The sequence below is a fragment of the Falco rusticolus genome, chromosome 6 (assembly GCF_015220075.1).
Source record: "Falco rusticolus isolate bFalRus1 chromosome 6, bFalRus1.pri, whole genome shotgun sequence".
NCBI classification, from domain to species: domain Eukaryota; kingdom Metazoa; phylum Chordata; class Aves; order Falconiformes; family Falconidae; genus Falco; species Falco rusticolus.
In genome coordinates this window covers 49359610-49381450 of record NC_051192.1, presented here as the reverse complement: position 1 = coordinate 49381450, position 21841 = coordinate 49359610, and the positions used below count along the sequence as shown (strand labels likewise).

At 40.5% G+C, this 21841-nt stretch overlaps 1 protein-coding gene across 7 annotated transcripts in view; it reads left to right on the top strand.

The window, feature by feature from the left end:
- AGPAT4 (1-acylglycerol-3-phosphate O-acyltransferase 4) overlaps positions 1-21841 on the top strand; it is a 79947-nt gene that overhangs the window by 17123 nt on the left and 40983 nt on the right. For 2 of the 7 annotated variants that reach the window (XM_037392851.1, XM_037392848.1), the window contains exon 2: positions 5953-6025. The exons of 4 other annotated variants lie outside the window; for them this stretch is intronic. The gene's annotated coding sequence lies outside the window, so the exon portion shown is untranslated. Of the gene's footprint in view, positions 1-5952; positions 6026-9095; positions 9196-21841 lie in introns of all 7 variants that reach the window. One more of the 7 variants, XM_037392850.1, reaches the window with a different exon arrangement.

Sequence of the window (21841 nt, the reverse complement as noted above, 5' to 3'; positions counted from 1 at the left end):
GATACTTCATGCAGAGACATCAGCTACTCCAGAGTCTCCAGACTGAATCCTTTAGCTGCCCTCAATCTAGTTTCATCGATGCTGGGGACCGATCTCTGTGTAAAAGCGAGTAATACTGCATGCTTGTCCTTGGTTGGGCGGATGGCTTTGTACTCAGGGTTGCTGATCTAGTCTTCAGTGTTGATGCCACTGGAAAAGTTTGTGTTGTGAGGTTTTTGCCCAATCATGCTCAGAACAAAGTAGCTCTGTGTTAAAGACAATTATTTTAGCTTTACAACAGAGCAAGCTAGCATTTGATATGAGTCACTTTTATCTGAGTGATATTTGAAAAAGCTAAAATGATAGTTAATTAAAAAAAGTGTTTGGAAGAACTGAAGAATGCAGTAGACCAATTAATCAAAATGCATTTGTTTTTCTAGCAGTGTATGTGTAAGATAATGGCCTTTGCAGGCCATTGGTCTGCTGACTGATAAATCAACTTAAGTTGGATCTGTATGGGTGTGATCAAAGTCACGGAAACAGCCTACAGTTTGAGACAGTGAAACCTGGAGAACGTAGAGGCATGTGCTTTGCAATGGTGACAAGTATCACGTTTCTTTGAGCAGCTGTGATTTATTATCCCAGTGGCTATATATTAGTATTGGGGAGAACTTTCTAATGATGGCGTTGTGAATGAAAAAATACTGATTCTCATAAACTGCTGGTTTTTCTGTCATAGCTTTTTATGAAATTTGGATTGGGTAAATGTTCTTTAATTGAAGATTGGGAGCCTTGTTCAGCTTGGGTCTCCTGCTCCCCAAAGGATGTGTTAGCCATTCACCAGATTTTGCAGTTTAGGTTGCTTTTATGTCTCCAAGGTACCATCATATGTTTTACCATCATAGAATGGTTTGGGTCGGAAGGGACCTTTAAGATCATCTAGTTCCATCCCCCATGCCATGGACAGGACACCTCCCACTAGACCAGGTTGCTCAGAGCCCCATCCACCTGGCCCTGAACAATTCCAGGGATGGGGCATCCACAGCTTCTCTGGGCAACCTGTTCCAGTGCCTCACCACCCTCACAGTAAAGAATTTCTTCCTAATATCTGATCTAAATCTACCATCTTTTAGTTTAATGCCATTACCCCTTGTCCTATTGCTACATGCCCTTGTAAAAAGCCTCTCCAGCTTTCTGGTAGGCCCTCTTTAGGTACTGGCAGGCTGCTATATGAATAAACTCTTCCTGTTTGATCCATTATGGAAGCAAATATTTACAAGGTAATGGTTAGGTCTAGTCCTCCTTGCTCTGTATGTCTTGACCTTTACTGAAGAGTGTTAGTTGCAGAGAGTGGACATTCAACTTGAAAAGAACAGGTTTCTCTCTGTGTTGGTCTTGAAATGAGCTAAAAGACTAGTAAGTGTTACGCACCCTCGGTTGTGTTTTAAGTTTAAAGAAACAAAACAAAACAAGCAAACAAAACAGAAACCCAAAGCCACTGGGCCTCTAACTTTCCGAAAATATTATCTGGCTCCAAGTATATATTTCCTGACTCATTCAACTGCCTGTTAATCCCTCTTTTGTAAAATGAAAACCCTGATGAACTCTCCCTAATACTGAACTCCACAGAGTGCACCTCTAATAAGGAAATTGAACACTGCAAACCTCAACGAGGTGGTACCAATAAAAATGTTAAAAGTAAGTGTGCTTGAAAGTTGGCTTTAGAACAAAGGTTGGGCAATCAATCTATCTTATTTTTTTATTTTTTAATAATTCAGGGACATCTTGTCCTCAGTCTTTCTTTCCAAAAGACTGAGAGCTAAGATGTATGCCAAGGAAGGAAGCACTTAGTGTGGAATACATCACAGTTCTCATGGATGCCATTTATGCCTGAATTGGAAGAGGTGGGAATAAACCTTCCTCTTCCCTCTTACCTGAGGACAGCAAACCACCACAAAGGGTACACAGAGCTTTTCTGCCGTAGCTTGTAAAGTTGTGCCTAACAGAGGGGGAACAGGTTGTCTTGGGTATTAGTGCTGTGTGTGCACATGGCTGCATAGCCTGCTGGGGCAGTGGGAACTGAACCTGTTTGTGCTTGGTAGGCTGGTGCAGTGCTACCTCAGGGTGAGCAGAGCAGAGCTCCTGTGGGCTGTTTGGGGTGGATAGAACTCTGTCATGTGCCAAGACTATGAGAATAGGGTGCACACATACAGGACAAATTACTTCTTTAGTGGTGCTGGGTGTATTTACTCAGGAAGGTACTTGCCTGTGAGTAGTGCAGAGGTTGATAACTTGTCCTCTTGCCACCACTCTGTTGGGGGAAAATTAGCTTCTCCTTGTGCCAAGATCCACCTTGTGCTCTCAGGGTGAGTGGCAAACTGGCCTCCCACTGACTCTTTGCACAAGGTGAAGTTTGCATAAACAAAAGATCTGCCAACAATGGCACAGTTCTGTGGACAGGTGCATAAGGGCTTTAAAAGCAATTGACTTAGCTTCTAATCTGCCTTCATAAATAAATTATAGTAGTACTAATACCTGTCTTTGTGCTATGAAAGGGGTGTTATTACACCTCTGGGTAAAGTTACACTATGTGGGCTGCAGTTTGTAAATCCCTCTGAGGGGAAGGCTTTTCTTTGCATGGGAAGAGGCACCCTGATACCTGCTCACTGACTGCAGCAAAAAACAAGATGCAAACCGATTCTTCCTAGGACTGAGCTTTCTAGAAACAAAATCAGAAGAAATGGAGACCTGCTTCCAGTTAGTCATCTTGGCTGGCTGTTAGGAGGCAGTAAAGTTGATTTCTTCCATGTACAGCTATAGGTTTTCCAATGTGAGAACTGGGCATCCAAGTAAGACTCCACAGGTAGTATCAGGCCCATGTTAATCCTCAAGGTTATTTTGTTTGCCTGCATGCAACCCACTGCCCACCTGGAGTTTGGAGGAGTCCATGGCTGTTTTGCTTGTTGTTCATACCAGGGTGGTGCTGGGGCAGAGAGGAGAATTCTGTCCTCTGGTGCAGTTGAGTAGGTGGGAAGAGGTGGGAAGCATGAGGGCCCTGGCAAGGCTGGGCCTTTTTCTTCCTCCATTTACCTCTACCACCTTCTTACACTGCAGAGGAAGCAGTCTCCCACTATTCAAAGTATGCCACAGTGCCCTTAATATAATCCTGTAGTGTTTTATTTTACAAAGCAAACTGAGTTACGTTTGTCAATGTAGATGTAGCAAAGGCACTTGGGACTGTTTTCTTAGCCTGTTTGCAATGTTGTTCAAAGCAGTCTCTGCAAAATGACTTGTTCTCAAGTGTTACTTGTTCATGTATGCCTTTGTTATCTTGGTTCTACAGACCACATACATATGAAGCCATGGGTAAAGACTATGAAAAGTTTACTGCAAATGAGGGAAAACCAGAGGCCAGATTTGATAGTCGTACAAAGAGAAAATGTTGATTTGAACCTTTGAGGAGCTAGAACATCACTTTAGCCTTCTTGTTTTCTCCCAAGCCACACCATGTGGATGCCTGTAGAAACTGAGTGTACTGGGGAAATGCCTGTGTTATTTTTAACCTAGATCAGCTCTGCTGCTGAGGGCAGGATAGTTATGGTAGCATGGAGATCTGAGTAGGGAGGTGCCCAAGTACCTACCTGGGCAGTGAGGTGTTTGTTGCAGCTTGCATTGAGCTCCATGGCAGTTTTATTCTCAGCACTTAGGCTACCTTGGGTATCTTCAGACAAAACATTGCCATACCTCTTTTCTGTATGTCTTAGGTTTCCTCCCATGTTCACTGCAAATCTGAAGTAGGGGTTTGCATGTCAAACTGGGGGGTTGCCCTGCTTGTAAGTTCCAGACGTTAGTGTTGATCATTGAGCTGTGTACAATAAGGTTGATGATTAGCAGTCTTTAAAATGTACTTTTGTTAGAATGATGAATATAATTGAACCTTCTGATTCTTTTGCTTTCAAAAATAAAATTCATAAGGGTATATTGTGTGTCACAGATTTTGTTAAATACAAAAATATACTTGGAGCAGAGAGGAGAGTTTATGTATGTGTCATCATATTGGTAATGTTTAATTTTCAGACTTGCTCTGTCTTCCCTTCCTTAGAAGTAACGTAGTAACATGCATAACACTGCATCATAAAAAAAGTTCTAGTGAAAAATGAGCAAACTGACAGGAGCGATCTCACCTTTTGTTGCTAGCAAGGACTGTAATATCTGAGAAAGTAGTCTCTGATTTACTGAAGCCATCAAAGGGCAGCAGGAGTATTGCTCTGATTTAAAAATAGTGTATAAGTTATGAACTCTGTAGCAGTTTATTGTTAGCTTCTAAAGCTAGATTGCCTTTTAGTGTTAAAAAAATATCCATTAATGTAGGGCAAAACTACACTCCAATTTTAAGCGGGTCATGTATCTAAATTTTATGACTTCAAGGTTTTGTTTTTTGTTTGCCCAAAACATACTAGTAGTCAGCAGTCTTGCAAATAGCTCTCTGGATTGTAGCTCTCCAGAAAGCACATCAGTTGGTAAACAAAATGTGTCAGTATTTGTTCACAAAATAATGCTGAGAGATCAGTAGGTTAAGTGTTTCAAGATATGAAGCACACGGCAGCCTGTATTGGTGTGTTTTCCAGCTCTTGCTTGCTGCATTCTGGAGTTTGAGTATTCTTTTAGGGATGGAGGGGCACAAAGTAGACTTAGGGACATACACTATAATACTGAAATATGAACCTCTTGACTCTTCCAAGTCATAGGCTGTACAATGCTATCGGTGGATCATTCAGGATCCATTTTAGGGGTAGCCGGCAGAACACATAAGGGGTTTTTTGTTGATGCGATTCTGAAGTGTTTTCTGTTTGTTGCTGAGTATTTTGTCATATGATGGCATTGAGTTGTTTGAATTACTGTCCCACAGGCTTGTGTGTGCATGACCACATATAGGCATATGCAGTTTCCTTCTGGTAGATCATATTTGCTTTTATCGTTGATTTCCCGTTTGATGCCTTCCAAAGGGTCCAGGTAGATTGTATCACCCTGAAGTGAGTTTTGCCCTCAAAAAGTTTGTTTCCTTTACTTTGACAAAGTAGGTGTTTTGTTAGAGTAGAAGTTATCTAAAGTGTCTTTTACTCTAATTCATTAATGCCTTCCTCCAGCCTGCGTCCTAATGCCTTTGTATACCTGTTACGTGCTTGCGGCAATCCTGCTAGTTACCTGCACCGTTCCCCACTCAGACCAAACCTTGAACTTCTCTACTTCAATTTGGAAAGGCTGAAGGAGCCGATTGCTGCAGCAGGTTCTCCATTATTTTGCTTATGGAGTAAGACAATGTGTTTGTTCTCTGCATCCAACACAGCTTGAACTTTCTTTTTTTTTTTTTTTTTCTTTTTTTTTTTCCTCCAGATTGTGTTAGTGGAATTGTATTCATCGCTACAAATAAGTCCTCTTGCAGGAGGGACCGCAAATGCCTCCATATTTTCCCTACTACTGTTGACTTGCCGTATCAACTAACGAAGTTTCAGTCTCTCTCATTTTATGCCACTTGTAGGCATTGTTACCCAGTTTTCGTCATGGCTCAGATATTGACAATGAGCTTTAGTGGATCAGCCATGACGCTGTGCTGACTGCAGGCACGCTGTGTGACCATAGTGCTGTTCTATTCATGAAGGTGTCATTGAATGACATCTATGCATGATCTTTAGCAGAGGTCCTGATTCAACCTAAAAGGGATATGGTCTGTTAATGACCAGCTCGTAGTTTAGGAGGAAGGGGCTACTTTCTGGGAAAATAGAAGTGAAAAAAAGCTTTTGATACTGATGCTTTGTATCCAAGACTGCTGAAGAGCTAAAGAAGCATGTAGTCTGATCTTTAATGAAAAGAGCATCTTTGCTGTCACTGATACTATTTTGCTGTTGCTGGAACATTTGTAGAGGTTGTTTGTCTTCATTTTCCTTTTTTTTTTTTTTTTTTTTTTTGCCTCAGATTCCTGATCTGAAGAAGGGTGATGGTGATAGCCTGCAGACTGGAGAGAGGGATGGCAGGGAAGCAATAGAAGGTGAATCACATTCTGTTTGGTGTCTGGCATCTCACATCACAAAGTTTCTAGCGTCTCTTGTTAAGCATTAGATCTGGCCAGCAAGCTTCCTAGATCCCTGAATTGGGGTAAATCTGGAGTGTTTGTATGAAAGTACTTCCATCTGACATGACATAACTTAGGAACATGGTATTTAATGATCCAAGTCATAGCATAGAATATGGAGACATTAATGTTTGTACAAGTTTGGTGCTACAGTTGTTTATTCATTAAAAGTCAACATCACGGTCAGAGGATCAAATTCTTAAGAGACACTGTATTTGTAGAAACCCTGTTTTAGGTATAGGCTTGATTTTAATTGCTAAAATCGTACTAAATTTGAAGGATAGCCTCTCTGTCCTATGTAACCTTCCTGTAAAGATGCAGAGAGTAGCTCATTGATCACCATCACCAGTTACAAGCAGAAACAAACTAGTGGTAATCCAGCCCTGTCTGGGGAAGAACACTACTACCTCCATAGGCAGAGCTGCTGGGGAAATTTTAAATTCTTCTGTGTTTGGTCGGGGAGTAATAGATCTGCTGGTACAACATCCAAGTGAGGTGCAGCGTGTCTTGTGTCATTTGCTATTGGTGGACTACATCTTCTAGCTCCCTGCTCCCTTTTGAGCAATGTGCATCACTGAAAGTGTATAACCTACATGATTCTCCCTCTCCCAAAAGCATGAAAGTCATGTAGCAGCAAGTTGTTGTGGAGAAGGTTTTTGGGCTCATCCTGCAGCAAGGATTTCAGCAGCTGGTCCAGTATCTGGTGTCTGATTAACTTTTTGCAGGAAAATTTCCAAACCAGTAGGAAGCAGTATTTCCTTTCAGTGGGTACTTGAAGTTTTTGAGTGTGACACTTGAGATGAAAGATCTTCTGAGTGCACATGCTTGGTACTCCTCTGTGGCTGGGTGGTTATTTCCTGTGACTTGTTCGCAGTCTTCAGGTTAAGGCTTTTTACTTGTGGATTATGTTGTGTTCTCGTTTTGGAGACTGTTGCAATGTAGCAGGGTCTTGTTGGGGAGTCTAAATATGTGTTGCTGAATTTCCTTTACCATCCATCTTGGCATGGTCTATGGTTAAACATGTTTCTTCCAACACCGTGCTCAGAACTAGGAATCATTTAACTCTGCATTAGAAACCAAATGGAAACGTATGCAATGCAATTATTTGATCTGCTTGGTTTTGGGGAGGCAGTTACTGTTTTGCCAGTTGCATTTTGGTCCTTGCTGAAAGAATGTTAGAAACAAAACAAGGAACCAGAAAGAGATTACAATGCAGTTGTTTGTGGGTAGATTGTTTTGCTTTTCTGTTAGCCCGCTTGTATTAGTATTTTACGTTTGTGTGCTTTTTCTGTACTCAAGCAAATTGCATTGGAGTATCACTAACTAACATTTCCTTTCTCTTGTGGTGTTAAAGAAGTGGGAAATACCCTTCAGTCTGATTATTCTTCATTTCACTTAGCTGTGTTTCTAAATTGAATCTCCAGTATGTAGCATCTCTTGAGTGTGGGGTTTTCTTTGAAAGTTAAAAAACAAGTGAGCTTTAATACATGAGGGATTTTCCATTGTACGTAAATTTCTTACTCCTCATTGGTACTTAACGTGGCTCTGTGAAAACAAACAAAAAAATAATCCAGGAATCAATATGCACTGCCAGTGAAAGATTTTGATGAGTAAATGTGTATGCTGCCTGTGTTAGGTAAGGAAATATAGCGAGTGATTGTACAGACTTAATTTCTTGCTGCAGCTTCTAAAGAAGCTTACCCTTTGTTTTTTGGGAAAGCGTGGGAGATCTGCAGCTGTGAGGCTTTTGACAGGGGTTCTCATTAATATAGCTTTGCTGCTGTAAAGGAGCTCCTTTCCTGTACCACACTTGAATGCTGTGGAGAGTCTTCTATTGGATTTTTTTTTTTCTTAAAGCAAACAAACTCATACCATTCTCTGACATTTTCCAGGCTTTTCCCCTAGCTCATGGTGTCTCATCTAACAGTGTGCTAATACTCTGCTGTTTTGCTGAGGACTCTATATTTGCAATGTAGGTATGGAGAACTAAAGAATCTGTTACTTCCTTCAAACTGGAACCATTTATCTGAAGGGCCTGTGTGCCCTTTTGTAGTGCTGTTCTTTGTACAAAGGTAGAAGATAGGAAGGAGGATGCTAACTTTGCAGTATTCAGAAAAGTGCTTTCATTGGCTGCATTGGGTTATATTTCCAGAAATTGAATTCAAACTGATCTCAGCTGAATTTTTATCAATGAGCTGTCCTGTCCACCAAAATAAATCAATTAAAGCTGATAAAGTCAATATTTGACCAAGTATTGCCTTTTCTGCACGTAAAGAAGGAGGAAGACACACAGACAAAATAGCTGACATACCTCTTTAGTTCTGAGATGTTCTTAGTTTATCTAGAGTTTAAAATTCAGACCACAGTACATTTTTCTCTTGGTATGGCACTACATTTTCAGTACTTTTTAAATACTAAGACTTCAGAAAATTTCTGGTTAGATTGAAGCTTATCATAGAGTTTATCTTCCTTGCGTCTTCATAGACTCTGACTTGATGCTAGAAATCTGCATTACTTCATGCCTAAAATTCAGGGTTTCCGAAAGGAGATTTAAAGCTTGTAGCTTCCTGTAGATGCATGCGGTTCTCAGGCGAGAATTAGAAAGGCTGGAATCCCAGATCCATGAGTCTTTGAGACAGACTTTATTCTGGTAAGAAGTGATAGATTTCTTCATGTGGAAAGCAAATGATGGTTGATAAATAGACCATTATGCAAGCGCAGGTGAGCAAAAGGGCAACAGTGTCCCAGGAGCATCCCAAGCTGTGTGGGTTGCACTATTGGACTTAGTGACTTAATGTGAAAGACACGACCTGATACATGCTGCTACTTGACATACAGGCCATGTAAATAAGTCCTTGAAAATTTCTTTTTCTGTGTTGGAAATATGGGATTTTGACCTCTATTAAGAACAGTGGTATGCTAGGTTCTTCCTGTGTTACGTAGGATGTTGGAGTGCCATAGTAATCTACAGGACTGTTTTTCAAAGGTGGTTCCTGTGAACAGTATGAGAAAATTGAAAATACTATTGAATACTTTGTCCCGGATGGGTTGGGAATGATAATGCTGTCTCTGACCTTCATACAAAGGTAAGAGTCAGGCTGCTGTAGTCTGTCTTTTATTTCTAGCTTGTGTCATTGATTTATTGCCGTAGAAAAGTCCTGTAATCATGGTTGCATTTTTAAACATGGAAGACCAAAAAAGTGATAGGAGGGTTGTCTGCTTTCATATATGAGCAGGTGGGTACTTTTGTAAGATGTCTTTCTTGAGATATGAAAAATAAATATTACTGGAGGAAACCTGTGGGACCAACCTGTGGGTCTGGAAGGGTACTTTTACTGAATTCTTGTGTTAGCGTTGGAAGTACGTTCCTGCTGCTCTCTTTGGTGCCTCGTTAGGTCTTCAACAAGGAGTCAAGTGCTGGCCTTTGGAGGTGGTCCTGATGGGCTGAAGAACTGGAGGAAATGCCTGCTTGATTGTTATCTGCATTGACTGGTCCTGTTGCACGAGGAACTGCTGGTTTGTTGAAACAAAAGAGTATTGCTAAATTCCTTGGGGAAGAAGGATAAGAGGAGCCTTCAAATGTGAGACAAATATCTCTGACACGTGGCTGTTGAATAATTAATTTCCCCAAAGGTTTGAAAAGAGCATTTCAAAATACTGACTACTGCAGATCTGTATGTGTGTTAAAGCCATTGTACTTGCGAGGCTGGCTTTGTTCTACATGCTGTGTAACTTGCAAAGAAGAAGCTGTTTTGTAGACAGATTGTATAGGGATGAAAGACAGAAAAAAACTGTGAAATGAAATTTTTGAAGTGTGCAGCTATTTTTTTCTGAAGGGAGGGTTGCTTTTAACTTTCAACATGGGGATAGTTTAAAAGGAACAGTGGCTAAAGACATGTACAAAACTTGTTTCCATATTCTTCCACCCCCCTAGCTCAGGACTGCACTGGAGAAGGCAGCAGCAATTGAAACCTCTTGTTTCAAGAATACGTATGCTGACTTCAGCTAAGAAAAATTGTGGTTTACGTTTTGTGTGTGTTACGTTAGAAAAAGAGAAGCTATTTGGTCAAACTTGAATGATCACTGTGCATTTTGAGAAGGGAGGCAAAATGAAAATGGGAGCTGGGGGGAAGGTGAGAAGTGAGGTGGTGTTCCAGTACGCATGCAGTAACTGGAAGGGTCCTGTGTAAGGCTTGTGCCAAGATCAGAGCTGCTGGCTCAAATACTAGAGGCATGCCTTAATGTCGTACAGGTTTTAACCACAAGTTCTCAGTTCCTGTCATAGACCCTACAAGAATCTGAAATACTCTAACTTTCAGGATATGTTGAAGGCTTGCGCATTTAGGATCTTGCATTAAATCCGATTCTGACCTTGGTTCCCAAAGCAATTACAGCTTGGCTGTGTTACAGGAATGCAAGCTTGGCCATATTAAACTGTCATTTTATCTTGTTTGGTATGTTATATCTGAGAAAACATTGATGACACTCCATCAAAAGGGTGAAACACTTTTTATCAATGAAGTGTTTGTTGTCTTCATTCTGTAAGAAATTGAAATGGATTGTGTTCATGGAGCTGAGGCACAGCAAGAACCAGAACTATCATTGTGTAATGTCAGCCTTCAGAATTACAGCCATAATGTTTCAATAAAGCAACATATTTTTCACTTATTACACTAATCAGTTCATGCATGTGTACATGCAGGTTTTAATTCTATGACTAAGCAAGCATTGAGGTTCTATTGCCAGGAAGATCAAACCACAGGTAAAACTTTAGCTTTGTAATGGGTGTGATGAGTTTAATTCATATTTTATGTAAGTCAGCATGGTGTAAGTGACTGCATTGGAGTTGAGGATAATTGGTTTTATGCCAGTCGAGGATCTGGCTAATTTAAGTAAATGTCGGTGCATATTTGAGGCAGGAATCTGTATACCATCAGTCTTTGGTTTGGTCTGGTTTTTAACAATATATTGTATCATACTCTCTCCTAATCTGTGATTTTTATCTTGAAGTTATGTTGCGAAATTACTAAGTGTTGGAAGGAGTTGGTTGTTGTTTTAAAGGTTTGCTTGTACTTTAATATTCCAAATAAATATTCCAAATGACACACTTCTGAAGTGTTCGTTTTAGCATATTATTCTTTGCCAGTCAGAGGCTCCCTCTGCATAGAGCATGCCTTGGAGCAGTTATCAGTGAGCTCAGCTTTCAGCAGCCTGTGTGTGCACTGTGCCATATAGAAGAACACTGCCTTGCATGCTTGCCTGGGGACTGTTTCCATGCGCTGCGTGCCCTGCCTGTGCTTTCTACATCTAAAAGGTGAGCAAAGGCAGTGGGCTCTGTGGCCAGCCTAGGGCTCTTGTGCCCTCCACCTGGGGATGTTAGATGAAATCCTGCTTCCTGTCGATATGCATCGTTGAGTTGTGTGGGCTTTGCTTTACAAATGGACAGCTCCAGTTAGAAAATGGAAGGTTCTTTTAAAACAGTTTTGAATCATGTTTTAGATTTTTTCCCTTTGCTCTTTAGCTATTTTTTCTTAGCTAAGAGCAGAGAGAGAGACTTCCTTTTCAGGTTTGGGGTGGTCCCCTTGATCTGGACCCTCTGGAGAAGAAGCTCTACTCCCTCCTGTGCGTCTTCCTCTGCAAGAGGATGTACCTTTTGCACAGAGTTCGTAAATCCAAAAGTGTTCCTTGCTGAATGTTTTTTAAGATCTGCTTTTTTGGCCCACTGCTGTACTGTATCAAGGGCAGATATGATGTGCTGTTGGACCTGGATTTGGGGGACTCTGGGTTGAGTTTTTCCCTATGGAAGCTTCATCCTGCAGATCCAGGCTGTTGAAGGAGCCTTTGCATCCCATCTGGCTGGAGCGTTGTCCTCTGCTCCCATGCTGGTTTTTTTGCAAGCTTCTCAGTCACACCCTCAGCAGCCAGAAAAAAATCGAAAGGGGTGATGCTCACAGCAACCTGGGTCATCGAGTGATTGCTGTCCTTCAGCTGAACTTGCTGACATTGCTTCTTCCACTGCTGTCAGGGTGCATGACAATTCCAGTTGGAGAAAGATCTGAACTGGTAAAAATTACACAGGTTTCAAGTAACAGGCCCATAATGAGAGGGCTGGAGTATCTAGGTTCTTCCTGTCCCTTTTTCTTGGTTCTGTTGTGGTGTAAGCTGTTGCAAAGACAATGAAGCAGCAGTGTTGGTAACACAGGGAGGTTATTGTCTAAACCTTCAAATAAGGTTGGCAAGTTCAAATGCTAAATAGTATTTATTTGCACTGGCTTTCCAGCTTTTTAGGCTGAGACTTTCAGAGACGATCCGAATGGCCTGCATAGAACCTCTGAGACCTCAGGCACAGTGTCAGCTGGCAACCTAACAGCTCTGCAGCCTGCCCTTGGTGGGTCTGATATAGCACCAGTCCTGGTTGCTGTGCTTGTCTTAATTTCAAGTGGCTGAAGTCCTGTGAGAAGGCCAGGTGACCATCACGAAGGAGGGGTGATCTTAAAAAGCTGTAAGTCTTCCTAATGCAAAGAGGAAATGTCAGCATGCATGAGTTAAAGCAGAGTATTTCAGTACTTCAGTCAGTTGTAAATCAGTAGTGTGTATGGCCTAGAGGGAAGAGGATAACTTTGTCTCCATCACCTTGCAAGCTGATAAAACACTGCATCCAAGTCAGTGAGTCACATGGTTTCTGTGGATCTTTTAATTTTGAGAAAATTGGGTCAACAAAGGTGGTAAAGATAATTCCGAAAGGAATTTTCTAGCTAAGTTCAAGGAAATCACTGACTCTTGCAATTCTTCTGCCTTCTGTGTTCTGTGATTTCTGTACAGTTTTGATCAGTTTGTCATGGGAGAAAATTCTGGTGCCTGATATACTTTGTGTAATATTGTATCCTATTCTTAAATCTTGAAGTTTTTCCTGGTTTTTTTCTTTTTTTTTTTTTCTGTGATTCTGTTGTGCTAGAAATCCTTTTTTTTTTCCTTTTTTTTCTGTGATTCTGTTGTGCTAGAAATCCTTGTGATAAAGTTGAAAGAAATGTCAATAGTGCATATGCATCTGATCTTGTGATACCTCTTTACTTCTTAGACATCCATGCCTTGTTTGTATGATAAGTCTTTATTTTGCTGCTGCTGTGACAGGTCAGGTTGTGCCTTTTAAAAGAAGCAATAGCTGTTCCTCCTCTACCTACTTGAAATGGTATGTCTGGCTGTTACTTTTCATAATTTGCAGAGCTTTGAACAGGAAACTGTCTCGGGTTATCAGAGAAGCACAGCCTGCCTTTTGTAACTGACAGAGGCTGGGTTTTTTGGAGATTGGGTGAAAGAGCATAAACTCAGAGCCTGCTGATTATGCAAGGTTCCCACATACCATATAAGCTATACCTGTGTGTCCTAGGAAAATTATTCAAGGCAAGTAATTCTAAAGATACAACACTGTTGCAGCAGACCTGCAAAAGCAAGAAGCTCGTTCCCTCTGTGCACAGTATTTCTGCAGCATTACATTGAGCCGCTGGGCTATAAAGCAGGAAGCTAGTAGTGCCTTATTTTATGGACACCCTTTTAGGCTGAGCAGTGAGAGATTAGGCGAGGTAGTGGTATCTTTGCACCTCGCTTGCTGGAGCACACGAGCTGCAGGCTGGCTGAGCAGGTAGTGATGTTCTGCCTGTGGATTTGTTTTCTAACTTTCCTGCTGCACTTGAGCTTTGAGGAAATACCAATGCAAGTACCATCAAACTAAATGAATTGAGAGGCGCTGGTGTCCTTAGCTGTGGTATAATATTGTTGTATACTTTGAGTGTATGTCTGTCTTAACAGAGTGTACTATTTCCCAGTTGTATTACACTGTTTGGTAAGAAAAAGTGGGGATTTTTATATATTTATATATTTGAATAACTTCAGCTTGAGGGGTTACACACTATACCCCGTACAAAAATCACAGCTTTATGTGTACTTGATAGGTGTATTTGATCTGTAGTACTTTATTTTTAATTCATGAAAGCCATTTGTTTGATCTGTAGTTTCTGACCTTATTGTCCCTTTAAGGAACACTTTGTGAAAGTCACTGTTCGGGATTAAGAAGCTAAAATAAGCACTGGGACATGGTCATGTCTCTCAAGACCTCACGTGATGAGATGCTGTAAGACTACAGACAGAGACAGGGAATTCATGGAGTGCAAGTGAAAAATGAGTAATGGTTTTGTTCTGAACAATGTTCTCAAAGTGATAGAGGTTCCGTGGCCATTCACCATTAACTCGGATGACTTAATACAGGTACTTGGTCAGCTTTTTGTTTCCAGTCCTGAAATGCAGATAGAATATCTTGTGCCTAAGAAGTCTAAGTAGATATTATCTGCCTTGACTTGTCTAAAAATAAATTTTGTAGCATATTATTTCTGATAATATGTGGGTATTTCTTATGAGTGTGCTAGTTACCTGAAATCAAAAGCCAAACACAAACATTATTGGAAAAGTACAGAACCTTAGGTACCATTACCCCTAGTTTTCTTGTTCTGCTGTTCTGCAGAGATTGTACTTACTTCTTTTTATGTGTTTACACCTCTCTGAAATGTAACTCTTAGTAACAAGGCTTTATTTAAAAGCACAGCAGATTTTCTAAGGATTTAAATTACCTTTTGCTCGGTTTCCTAATTAAATTAACTTTTCTTCCAATTTGTGCTAGAGAATGCTTTCTTTCGCAACTGGTAGTCTCTTTTATCATCCGTCATTTTTCTCTGAGATAAATTCACATCCTCACTCATTAAACGTGTTGATGGCATGAATTTAGAGCAACAAAAATAATGGGATTTTCTCTCTTGATGTGCCATTTTGTTCTGAAATAGTTTCTTTCCCAAGTCCAAATTTTAGTTTCAAATCAAACAAAAGAGGATAAACTTGCTATATGTAGAAATTAAACTGTTCTAAGAATACATGCTAGAAGGAAAGAAATTATGTGAAAATAGTGGGGATTTTTCCTAAATATCTGGATTAAACATGAAAGATTCACTTAAGAGTCAAAAAACTTTCCTAATCTTTAGATGATCTAATTAGTACATAAAAGAAATACATATGGCAAAAAAAGTCACATGAGTGTGTAAGCTGTGTTTCTGAGTGAAACTATGGGTCCCTAAGTATGGGCAATGTTGATCACCTTATTAATTAAGGAAATGTAGTGATTCATTGTATCAAAAGTTGACTGTGATAGAATAAATACAAGTTAGGGCTATGATATCTATTAACTTAGTTCAGTTGCTTTTGTGTGTACTTGAATTTTCAGATCCTGCCTCCCCTCCCCACCCCGGCCCCAGAAGGTGATTTTCAGCTGAGTAGTCTTTTGGGAAAGGTTCCTGGCTGGTGCAACCCTGCTTAAACAGAAGCCTTTGCAAGCCATTGCTCCAAGATAGTGACTTCCTTCTTGCCCAGTGAATACTCATTGTAGCCTGTGGTAGTGTAGCTCTGCTGTGTGTTTTTCAAGCAGCGATGGAAGCGAGGAGACATTGGTCCGTAAGACAGTCCGTTTGGAAAATCACACTCTTCTCCCCCTCAATGACAGGAAATGGTACTAGAAAGGAGTTCCTGCATCATAGAAGTAGATTTGTACTGTTTCTAGCAGCAGTATAATATACTCTTTTTAAGATAAATCTTGTTCAGTTTATAAAGCTGTTGAATATTTTTAATCTGCCAAAGTAATTAGAAGAAGCCTCAGAATATGTTTTCAGTCGCTTTTGACATGGTTGTTCTTGTGCTAGTGGTATTTAGCTTAAATTGTTCTTTTTCTGCGCTGTTAACCTCCTGCATCCTTAAGCCATATTTGTGGGAAGCAACACAATCCTCTTTCAGCATTTTTTGATAGCTAGAGTGAGCCAAGCTCTTCTATTTCCCAGACATCCTGATAGCCCTGGTCTGCATCCTGCTTTGTTTCAGCTTTTCCTTCCTGAGCATGGATGCCTGGTACTGATGTGCTGGCCCACAGTTTCTCTCAGTGATGCAATGTGTTATTCCCTTTCTCTCCAAGAACAAACATCCTAATGCTATCTTTTTCCTTCTTAAAGCTTCATAATACAAACAGAGCAGAAACTTTCAGTGGCATTCTCTCCCCTGTCGTTTCCAAATTATGAGGCTCTATTTTATGAGTTCTGCAAGGCATCATGCAGTGATTAGTCCTATCAAAATTAATTCCATTTCTGTTACCTTACCTCTCAAGGTCATCTGATTCTTAAAGTGTGTTCTGATTTTGTATTAGCTATAAAATTTATTAATTTGCATTGAATGTTTTAGGTGTCAGGAACACTTGGAGGAGATGTTTCTTTATTCAGATTGACCAAAAGGCAACAAAAACAGATAAATGCACTTTTTAGTTTACTTCTCCTTTACAGATGTTTACTAATCTTCATTTTTCCTTTTGTTTAGTAGCAATTTCTTTTATTGTACCATATGAATGGTTTAGTGTAGCCTGGTGCATTAGATTTGAAATCTCTTTTTTGTCTATAAAATCAGAGTTATTAGATAATGACATACAGACCTTCCTCTGAAAAATTACAGAGGGATTGTTTTCCTGAATTCCAACTCTTGCAGACATATCTTCTTGTTTGTTTGTTACGGTTTTGTTCCCATGTAGTACTGAGGCCTGATTACTATGGCTGTAGTTACTCTGATCATTTATCAACTCATCAGTTTTACTGGTATGTTTCTACTCTTTGCTGTTTTTAAAAACATAGTTCCATTTCACCTCTGATTCAGTATTTTGGGAGGTAATCTGGGTCTACCTGACTTTAAATTAATTAGATTGAGTTTTGCATTATCTTTTTTATTTCCATACAGCTTCCCTTCCTTGTTGCTTTCTCTTTGGTGATACTGCTGATGTAAAAATGTTTTGTTGTTGGGACGCTCTTGCTTATCTAAAATTTCTCTCATCCTGGTTAAGAATGACTGAATCATTAGTCATTCTTAACAGTTAGCAGCCTTAGTCATTAGTCTGCTCACCATTCAGAAACCAGAATTTAATCATAAAGGCCGAGTTCTTTACAGTGGTACTGGGTCTAGCTGGTACAGATTTTTTTTTTTAATTTGTCTTTTTTTGTGATAGCCTGTATGGTGCTGTGTTTTGCATTTGTAACTAAAACAGTGTTGGTAACACGCCAGTTTTTTGGCTGTTGCTGAACAGTGCTTGCACAGCTTCAAGGCTTTCTCTTTTCCCTTGGGAGGGGATGCAACCAGGAAAGCTGACCCAAACTGACCGAGGACATATTCCATGCCATGTAACGTTATGCTCGGAAAGAAAAAATGAGGGGAGGGCTGTTTATTGGAAGGCAGCCATTACCTTGAGACAGGTTGGGCGTCTTTCTGCTTGTGGTAGGTGATTGCTTTTGTGTCACTTCTTTTGGGTTTCTCCTCCTTCTTGTTCTTTCCGTTGCTTATTAAACTGTCTTTATATCAACCCATGAGTTTTCTTGCTTCTGCTCTTCATAGTCTCTTCCTGGCCCCCTGGGGATGGGGGAGGTAAGTGGCTCACAGAAGCACAGCTTTGCTTAGCTGCTGACCAGGGTTAACCCATAACATACGTTTTTCTCAAATAATATGGGGAAAAAAAAAGTTCCTTCTGTAATCAGATGAAGTATGGGGGTCATCCAACAGAATTCTGGGTCTGTCCCAGTGGAACAAATTTATCCATCCATTCCCCTACTCTCCCATTCACTGAAATCCAAACCAACCTGGCTTACTCATGCTGTCTTTTCACAGAAAGAAATGCCAGGGCCTCAGTTACTGATGAACAAGAAGTAATACTCTACTTTGTTTAAAACTTAGATTGCAGTCCTGACTGGCACTTCCACTCTGTCTCTCCTAGCCTTTTTTGTACTAGAAGGTGGATTCTTTTTCGGCCCGTACCATGCAAAAGTTTACAGATGTATCAGATGTTTCTTTCTGATCACTGAAATCCTGGTCAAAACTGGTAAAATTCTTTAACTGACTGTGCCCATCTGGTGACTCCTGTGTTTTAACAGTAGTTGTAATTTTTTCATCTTGTTACCTAGTGAGTTTTTTGCTTGTGTTTGCATCGGCAGTTACTTGCATTTCTTTCCTCTGTTTGTACATGCTGTAAGTCCTGTAAATAGCTGATGCTTCTTCTTAAAGTTTAAGGTATGCCAGATTCTCAACTTTTATTTAGAGCAAGTTGCTCCTAGCCCTTCTGGTATCAGAAAAGGGCCTGAAAAGAAACTGTAAAGATTCAAATACCTGGTGGCAAGTTCTTGTCCATATATTTGGCATTTTATAAAGGTTTGGGAGCAGATTCCTAACCACTGCATAATTATTTGAGTTGATTTTTTGAGTCTATCAATTTAAGATGGCACTTGCTTATGTTTAATATAGGTTACCCTGCTCTCACTGAAGCTTCTGTTTTTGGGATTTAGACAGTAATATGCCACCCCTAACCATGAAAATGGGAACTGGAGTAATCTTATCTACTGTTCAGCCAAGCTGTCGTTGCTGCAGCAGCTTCATCTGTGGGACACAGTAGTCCCTGCACACTTCTGGGCAAGGTGTGCTGCAGGGTCATACTTGATGAAGGCATACCAGGAGAGGGATGCGTGATGGATCAGGTGGTATTTTCCTTTGTACTAGGGTGGGTCTGTGTGCCAGAGTATGAAAGTTGTTTGGTTGTCTTTTTAGAAAGCGGTTGCTGCGCAAGCCCAAGCTGTCAAATACTGTATTACTGATCACTGCAGAACACGTGACACCTCCTTTTAAGTATTCTCACCTACTTTTTTCATGTTTCCTCTCCCAGCACTCATCTCATATGACTGTCAGTGCCTGTAGAGATGAATGTACTAGACTTCCTGGTTTGTGTACATCAAATACTGAACAATTTAATAAAAAGCATAATCTCATATTCACGGAAACCTGACCTCAGCTACTGCTCGCTAAGATAAAATGCTTCCTTCTACTAAGGACAGAGCAAAACTCTTCCTGATACTCCTTATGTACATTTCTTATTCAGGAAAGCTGCTTCATAGTACAGAACCACTGAGCATGCTTCTCCAGAATGCCTTCTGCATCCTAACAGGCCACCTCAGAAGAATGTATTATTGAAGTGCATCCTAGAAACCTATGTTAAACTTGAAGAAGGCGATGTGTAGTGTATAAATCCTTCGTTTTGAAATTAAAACTTACTTTAGAAATAGTTGTGTGCATGTCGCAGTCAAGATAGCAGATGATGCTGGTTGCTTAAGAAAGACAGTTTGTGCAAGCTAGAAGAGTAGGTTAGTGCTGTTAAATCAGTACTGACAGTTGGAGCCCAGCCTGCTTTTCCTGGGGGCAGTGGGGATTATCTGTGTGAAGCAGGATGTGTTAGACATCATGAAGTACTTCGATGGATGATGCCCGTCCACATGGATAACAGGAGGGTGGTAGTGTATCTGCTTTTTACTGTTTGGGATGATGTTCAATTGGCTGAAGACAGTTGGGATAGAGTTAAGAAAAGTGGATAATATAAATGATTTGCAGGCAAAAGTATTGTTTTTTATTAGACCAGTTGGCATACCTGGAAAACTGGAAAGGATTAATATGCAGAAGGCTGCCTTCAAGCTTAAAAGAGAAATTACAATGTTCAGGTTAAAATCAGACTGTGAACAGTTGATGGAAGGTTAATTTATTCATCCATTAGCCTGTGAGAGGAAGAAGGGTTGGTACCTACGGATTTGGGGAGAGTAGGGATACAGGACAAAGGAAGACAGGGAATTATGTATGGAACACTGATGTTAGCTGAAGGTACATGGAGGTGATGGAAACCATAACTTCATAATCATCCTTTACAGCTATCTTCTGACTGGTTTTAGTATATTATAGACTAGGCTTTTTTTGAGAGGAAGCAGAAGTTGGTCATGAATCCACCAACATGGAAAGCATGCATGCAGGCTCAGGACAGATGTATGTTGTTTCTTCTTTTCAGTTAACCTTCTCCTGCAGAGAATATCACTAACTTACTCCCCAAAAACTTTTTTGGGGTAGCTGGCTAGCTGGAGTTGGTAGGTTTTGGACTTTTTGAGGCTGTCATTTCTTTCCTGTTGATAACTAATTCCATGAAGAACTGAACGTTGAGGTCTTTATTATAAACCTAATGGTCATAATATACCATTCTTAACAGTTAAAAGGTTTACTCAGCTAGGTAATGACAGTATTTCTTAAATTAAAAGATATGCAAGCTTAAAAATAATAAAACCTACAAGTAGGCTGAAGATACATTACGTTTTTAGTCTGTACATATATATAAAGTTGCTTAAAAGAAAGTATTGAAACAAGGCTCATGTTCCTTTTACGCAGTGACTTGCAGTGGATGGACTGTAGTAATTTTTAGTTTGCTAAGCAGTTCCTCTGTGGTGGTGCTCCTGTACACAGGCAAAAGCCGGTGGTGGTGAGATGGAACTGCCTGGTTTCTTGCTCATACAAAGCAATTGTTGGTGTCATAGGAACTTGCCAAGTGGCATGTTTTCTTTCACAGTTTGTTGGTACTGACTCCTTTGATCAGCATATGCTATACTGTCCTCAGTCATTTGTGGCAAAACCAGCACATTGTCTTTGTTGGAATATAAGATTGGTGAAGAAAAGTACATTAAAAGAATTTCTTGCAAGCAAATGCTGAAATAAATGGGTCTTGGAGCCAGAATGTATGAGAGGGCTGGGCTGTGTTTATCTCTTTCCTTGCAAGTGCACCCAGTAACTTACTGTGATGGGTGGGGGATTAAGAGTTGTCATTACTGCCTTCCTCTCTGCTGGTAATTTCTGTCCCTAAAAGCGCAGCCATGTAATTCACTGAAGTGTTACTCAAGGGAGTTGCTTACAGGATCTCCTGTGGGGACTGGGGCAGAAATCTCCGAAAGTGGACCTGCAGCCAATGGGGAAAGGTTTTGTTGGTTTTTCTTTTTATATTTCTGTGCGTGATTTTTTCCTCACATCAGCTTCCCACCTTTTGCTTCAAAACAGCTTTAAAGGAGCAGAAAAGAAGTCCAAAGATAATAGCGATTATTTTGCCACCTCGGGTAAATGGAGGGCAGTTAGGTAGTAGATAGTGGTGCTGAGGCAAGAGGGGGCGGGATTTTGGTTTTCCTTTCTGTTTAAACCAGTCGATTTATGCATTTTCCTACAGGAGGCTGAAGACCAGGACTTCTGTCTTGGAGTGGACCAGATTATTACACCTCATTGGTGCTCACATGCATACCTGCATGTGTTGTTTGTGCAGAATAAAGAATGGAAGGGAATTTGCTTTAAGTTGAAGAGTTGATGCCTCCTCTGGCTGGGCACTGTGAGGGACCTCCCCTTCATCTTGGGGAAAGGAGGAAGGCATTATTTGTTTTTTCCCCAAGAACTAGCTTTTTGTTCCCCTCACAGGAAGTACGTATATGCTTTTTTATAATAATGTTATTTTAAATGTGTTACAGTGTTCCAGCTCTGAGCTCCAATTGTTTCATGTACCTAATCAGTGCAAGCTTACAGCAGAACTCCTGCCTTCAAGTTTTCCTCATAATTACTTGTAGCTCCTGCAGAGAAGGGAGACCAGAAATAAATGACTGGTCTGGTTAGATGGCATAGTGAAGCACTGGAATAGTCTGTGTAAGGAGGCTGTCGAGTCATCAGTACTTGGAAGTGTGTTGAAAACCTCCTAGGCAGCTTTGCAGTTAATATAGTAGCTATCATTTAGGAGTTTAATCCTCTTTGTGGTACGCAGAGGGCATTTGAGTAGTCCAGAGA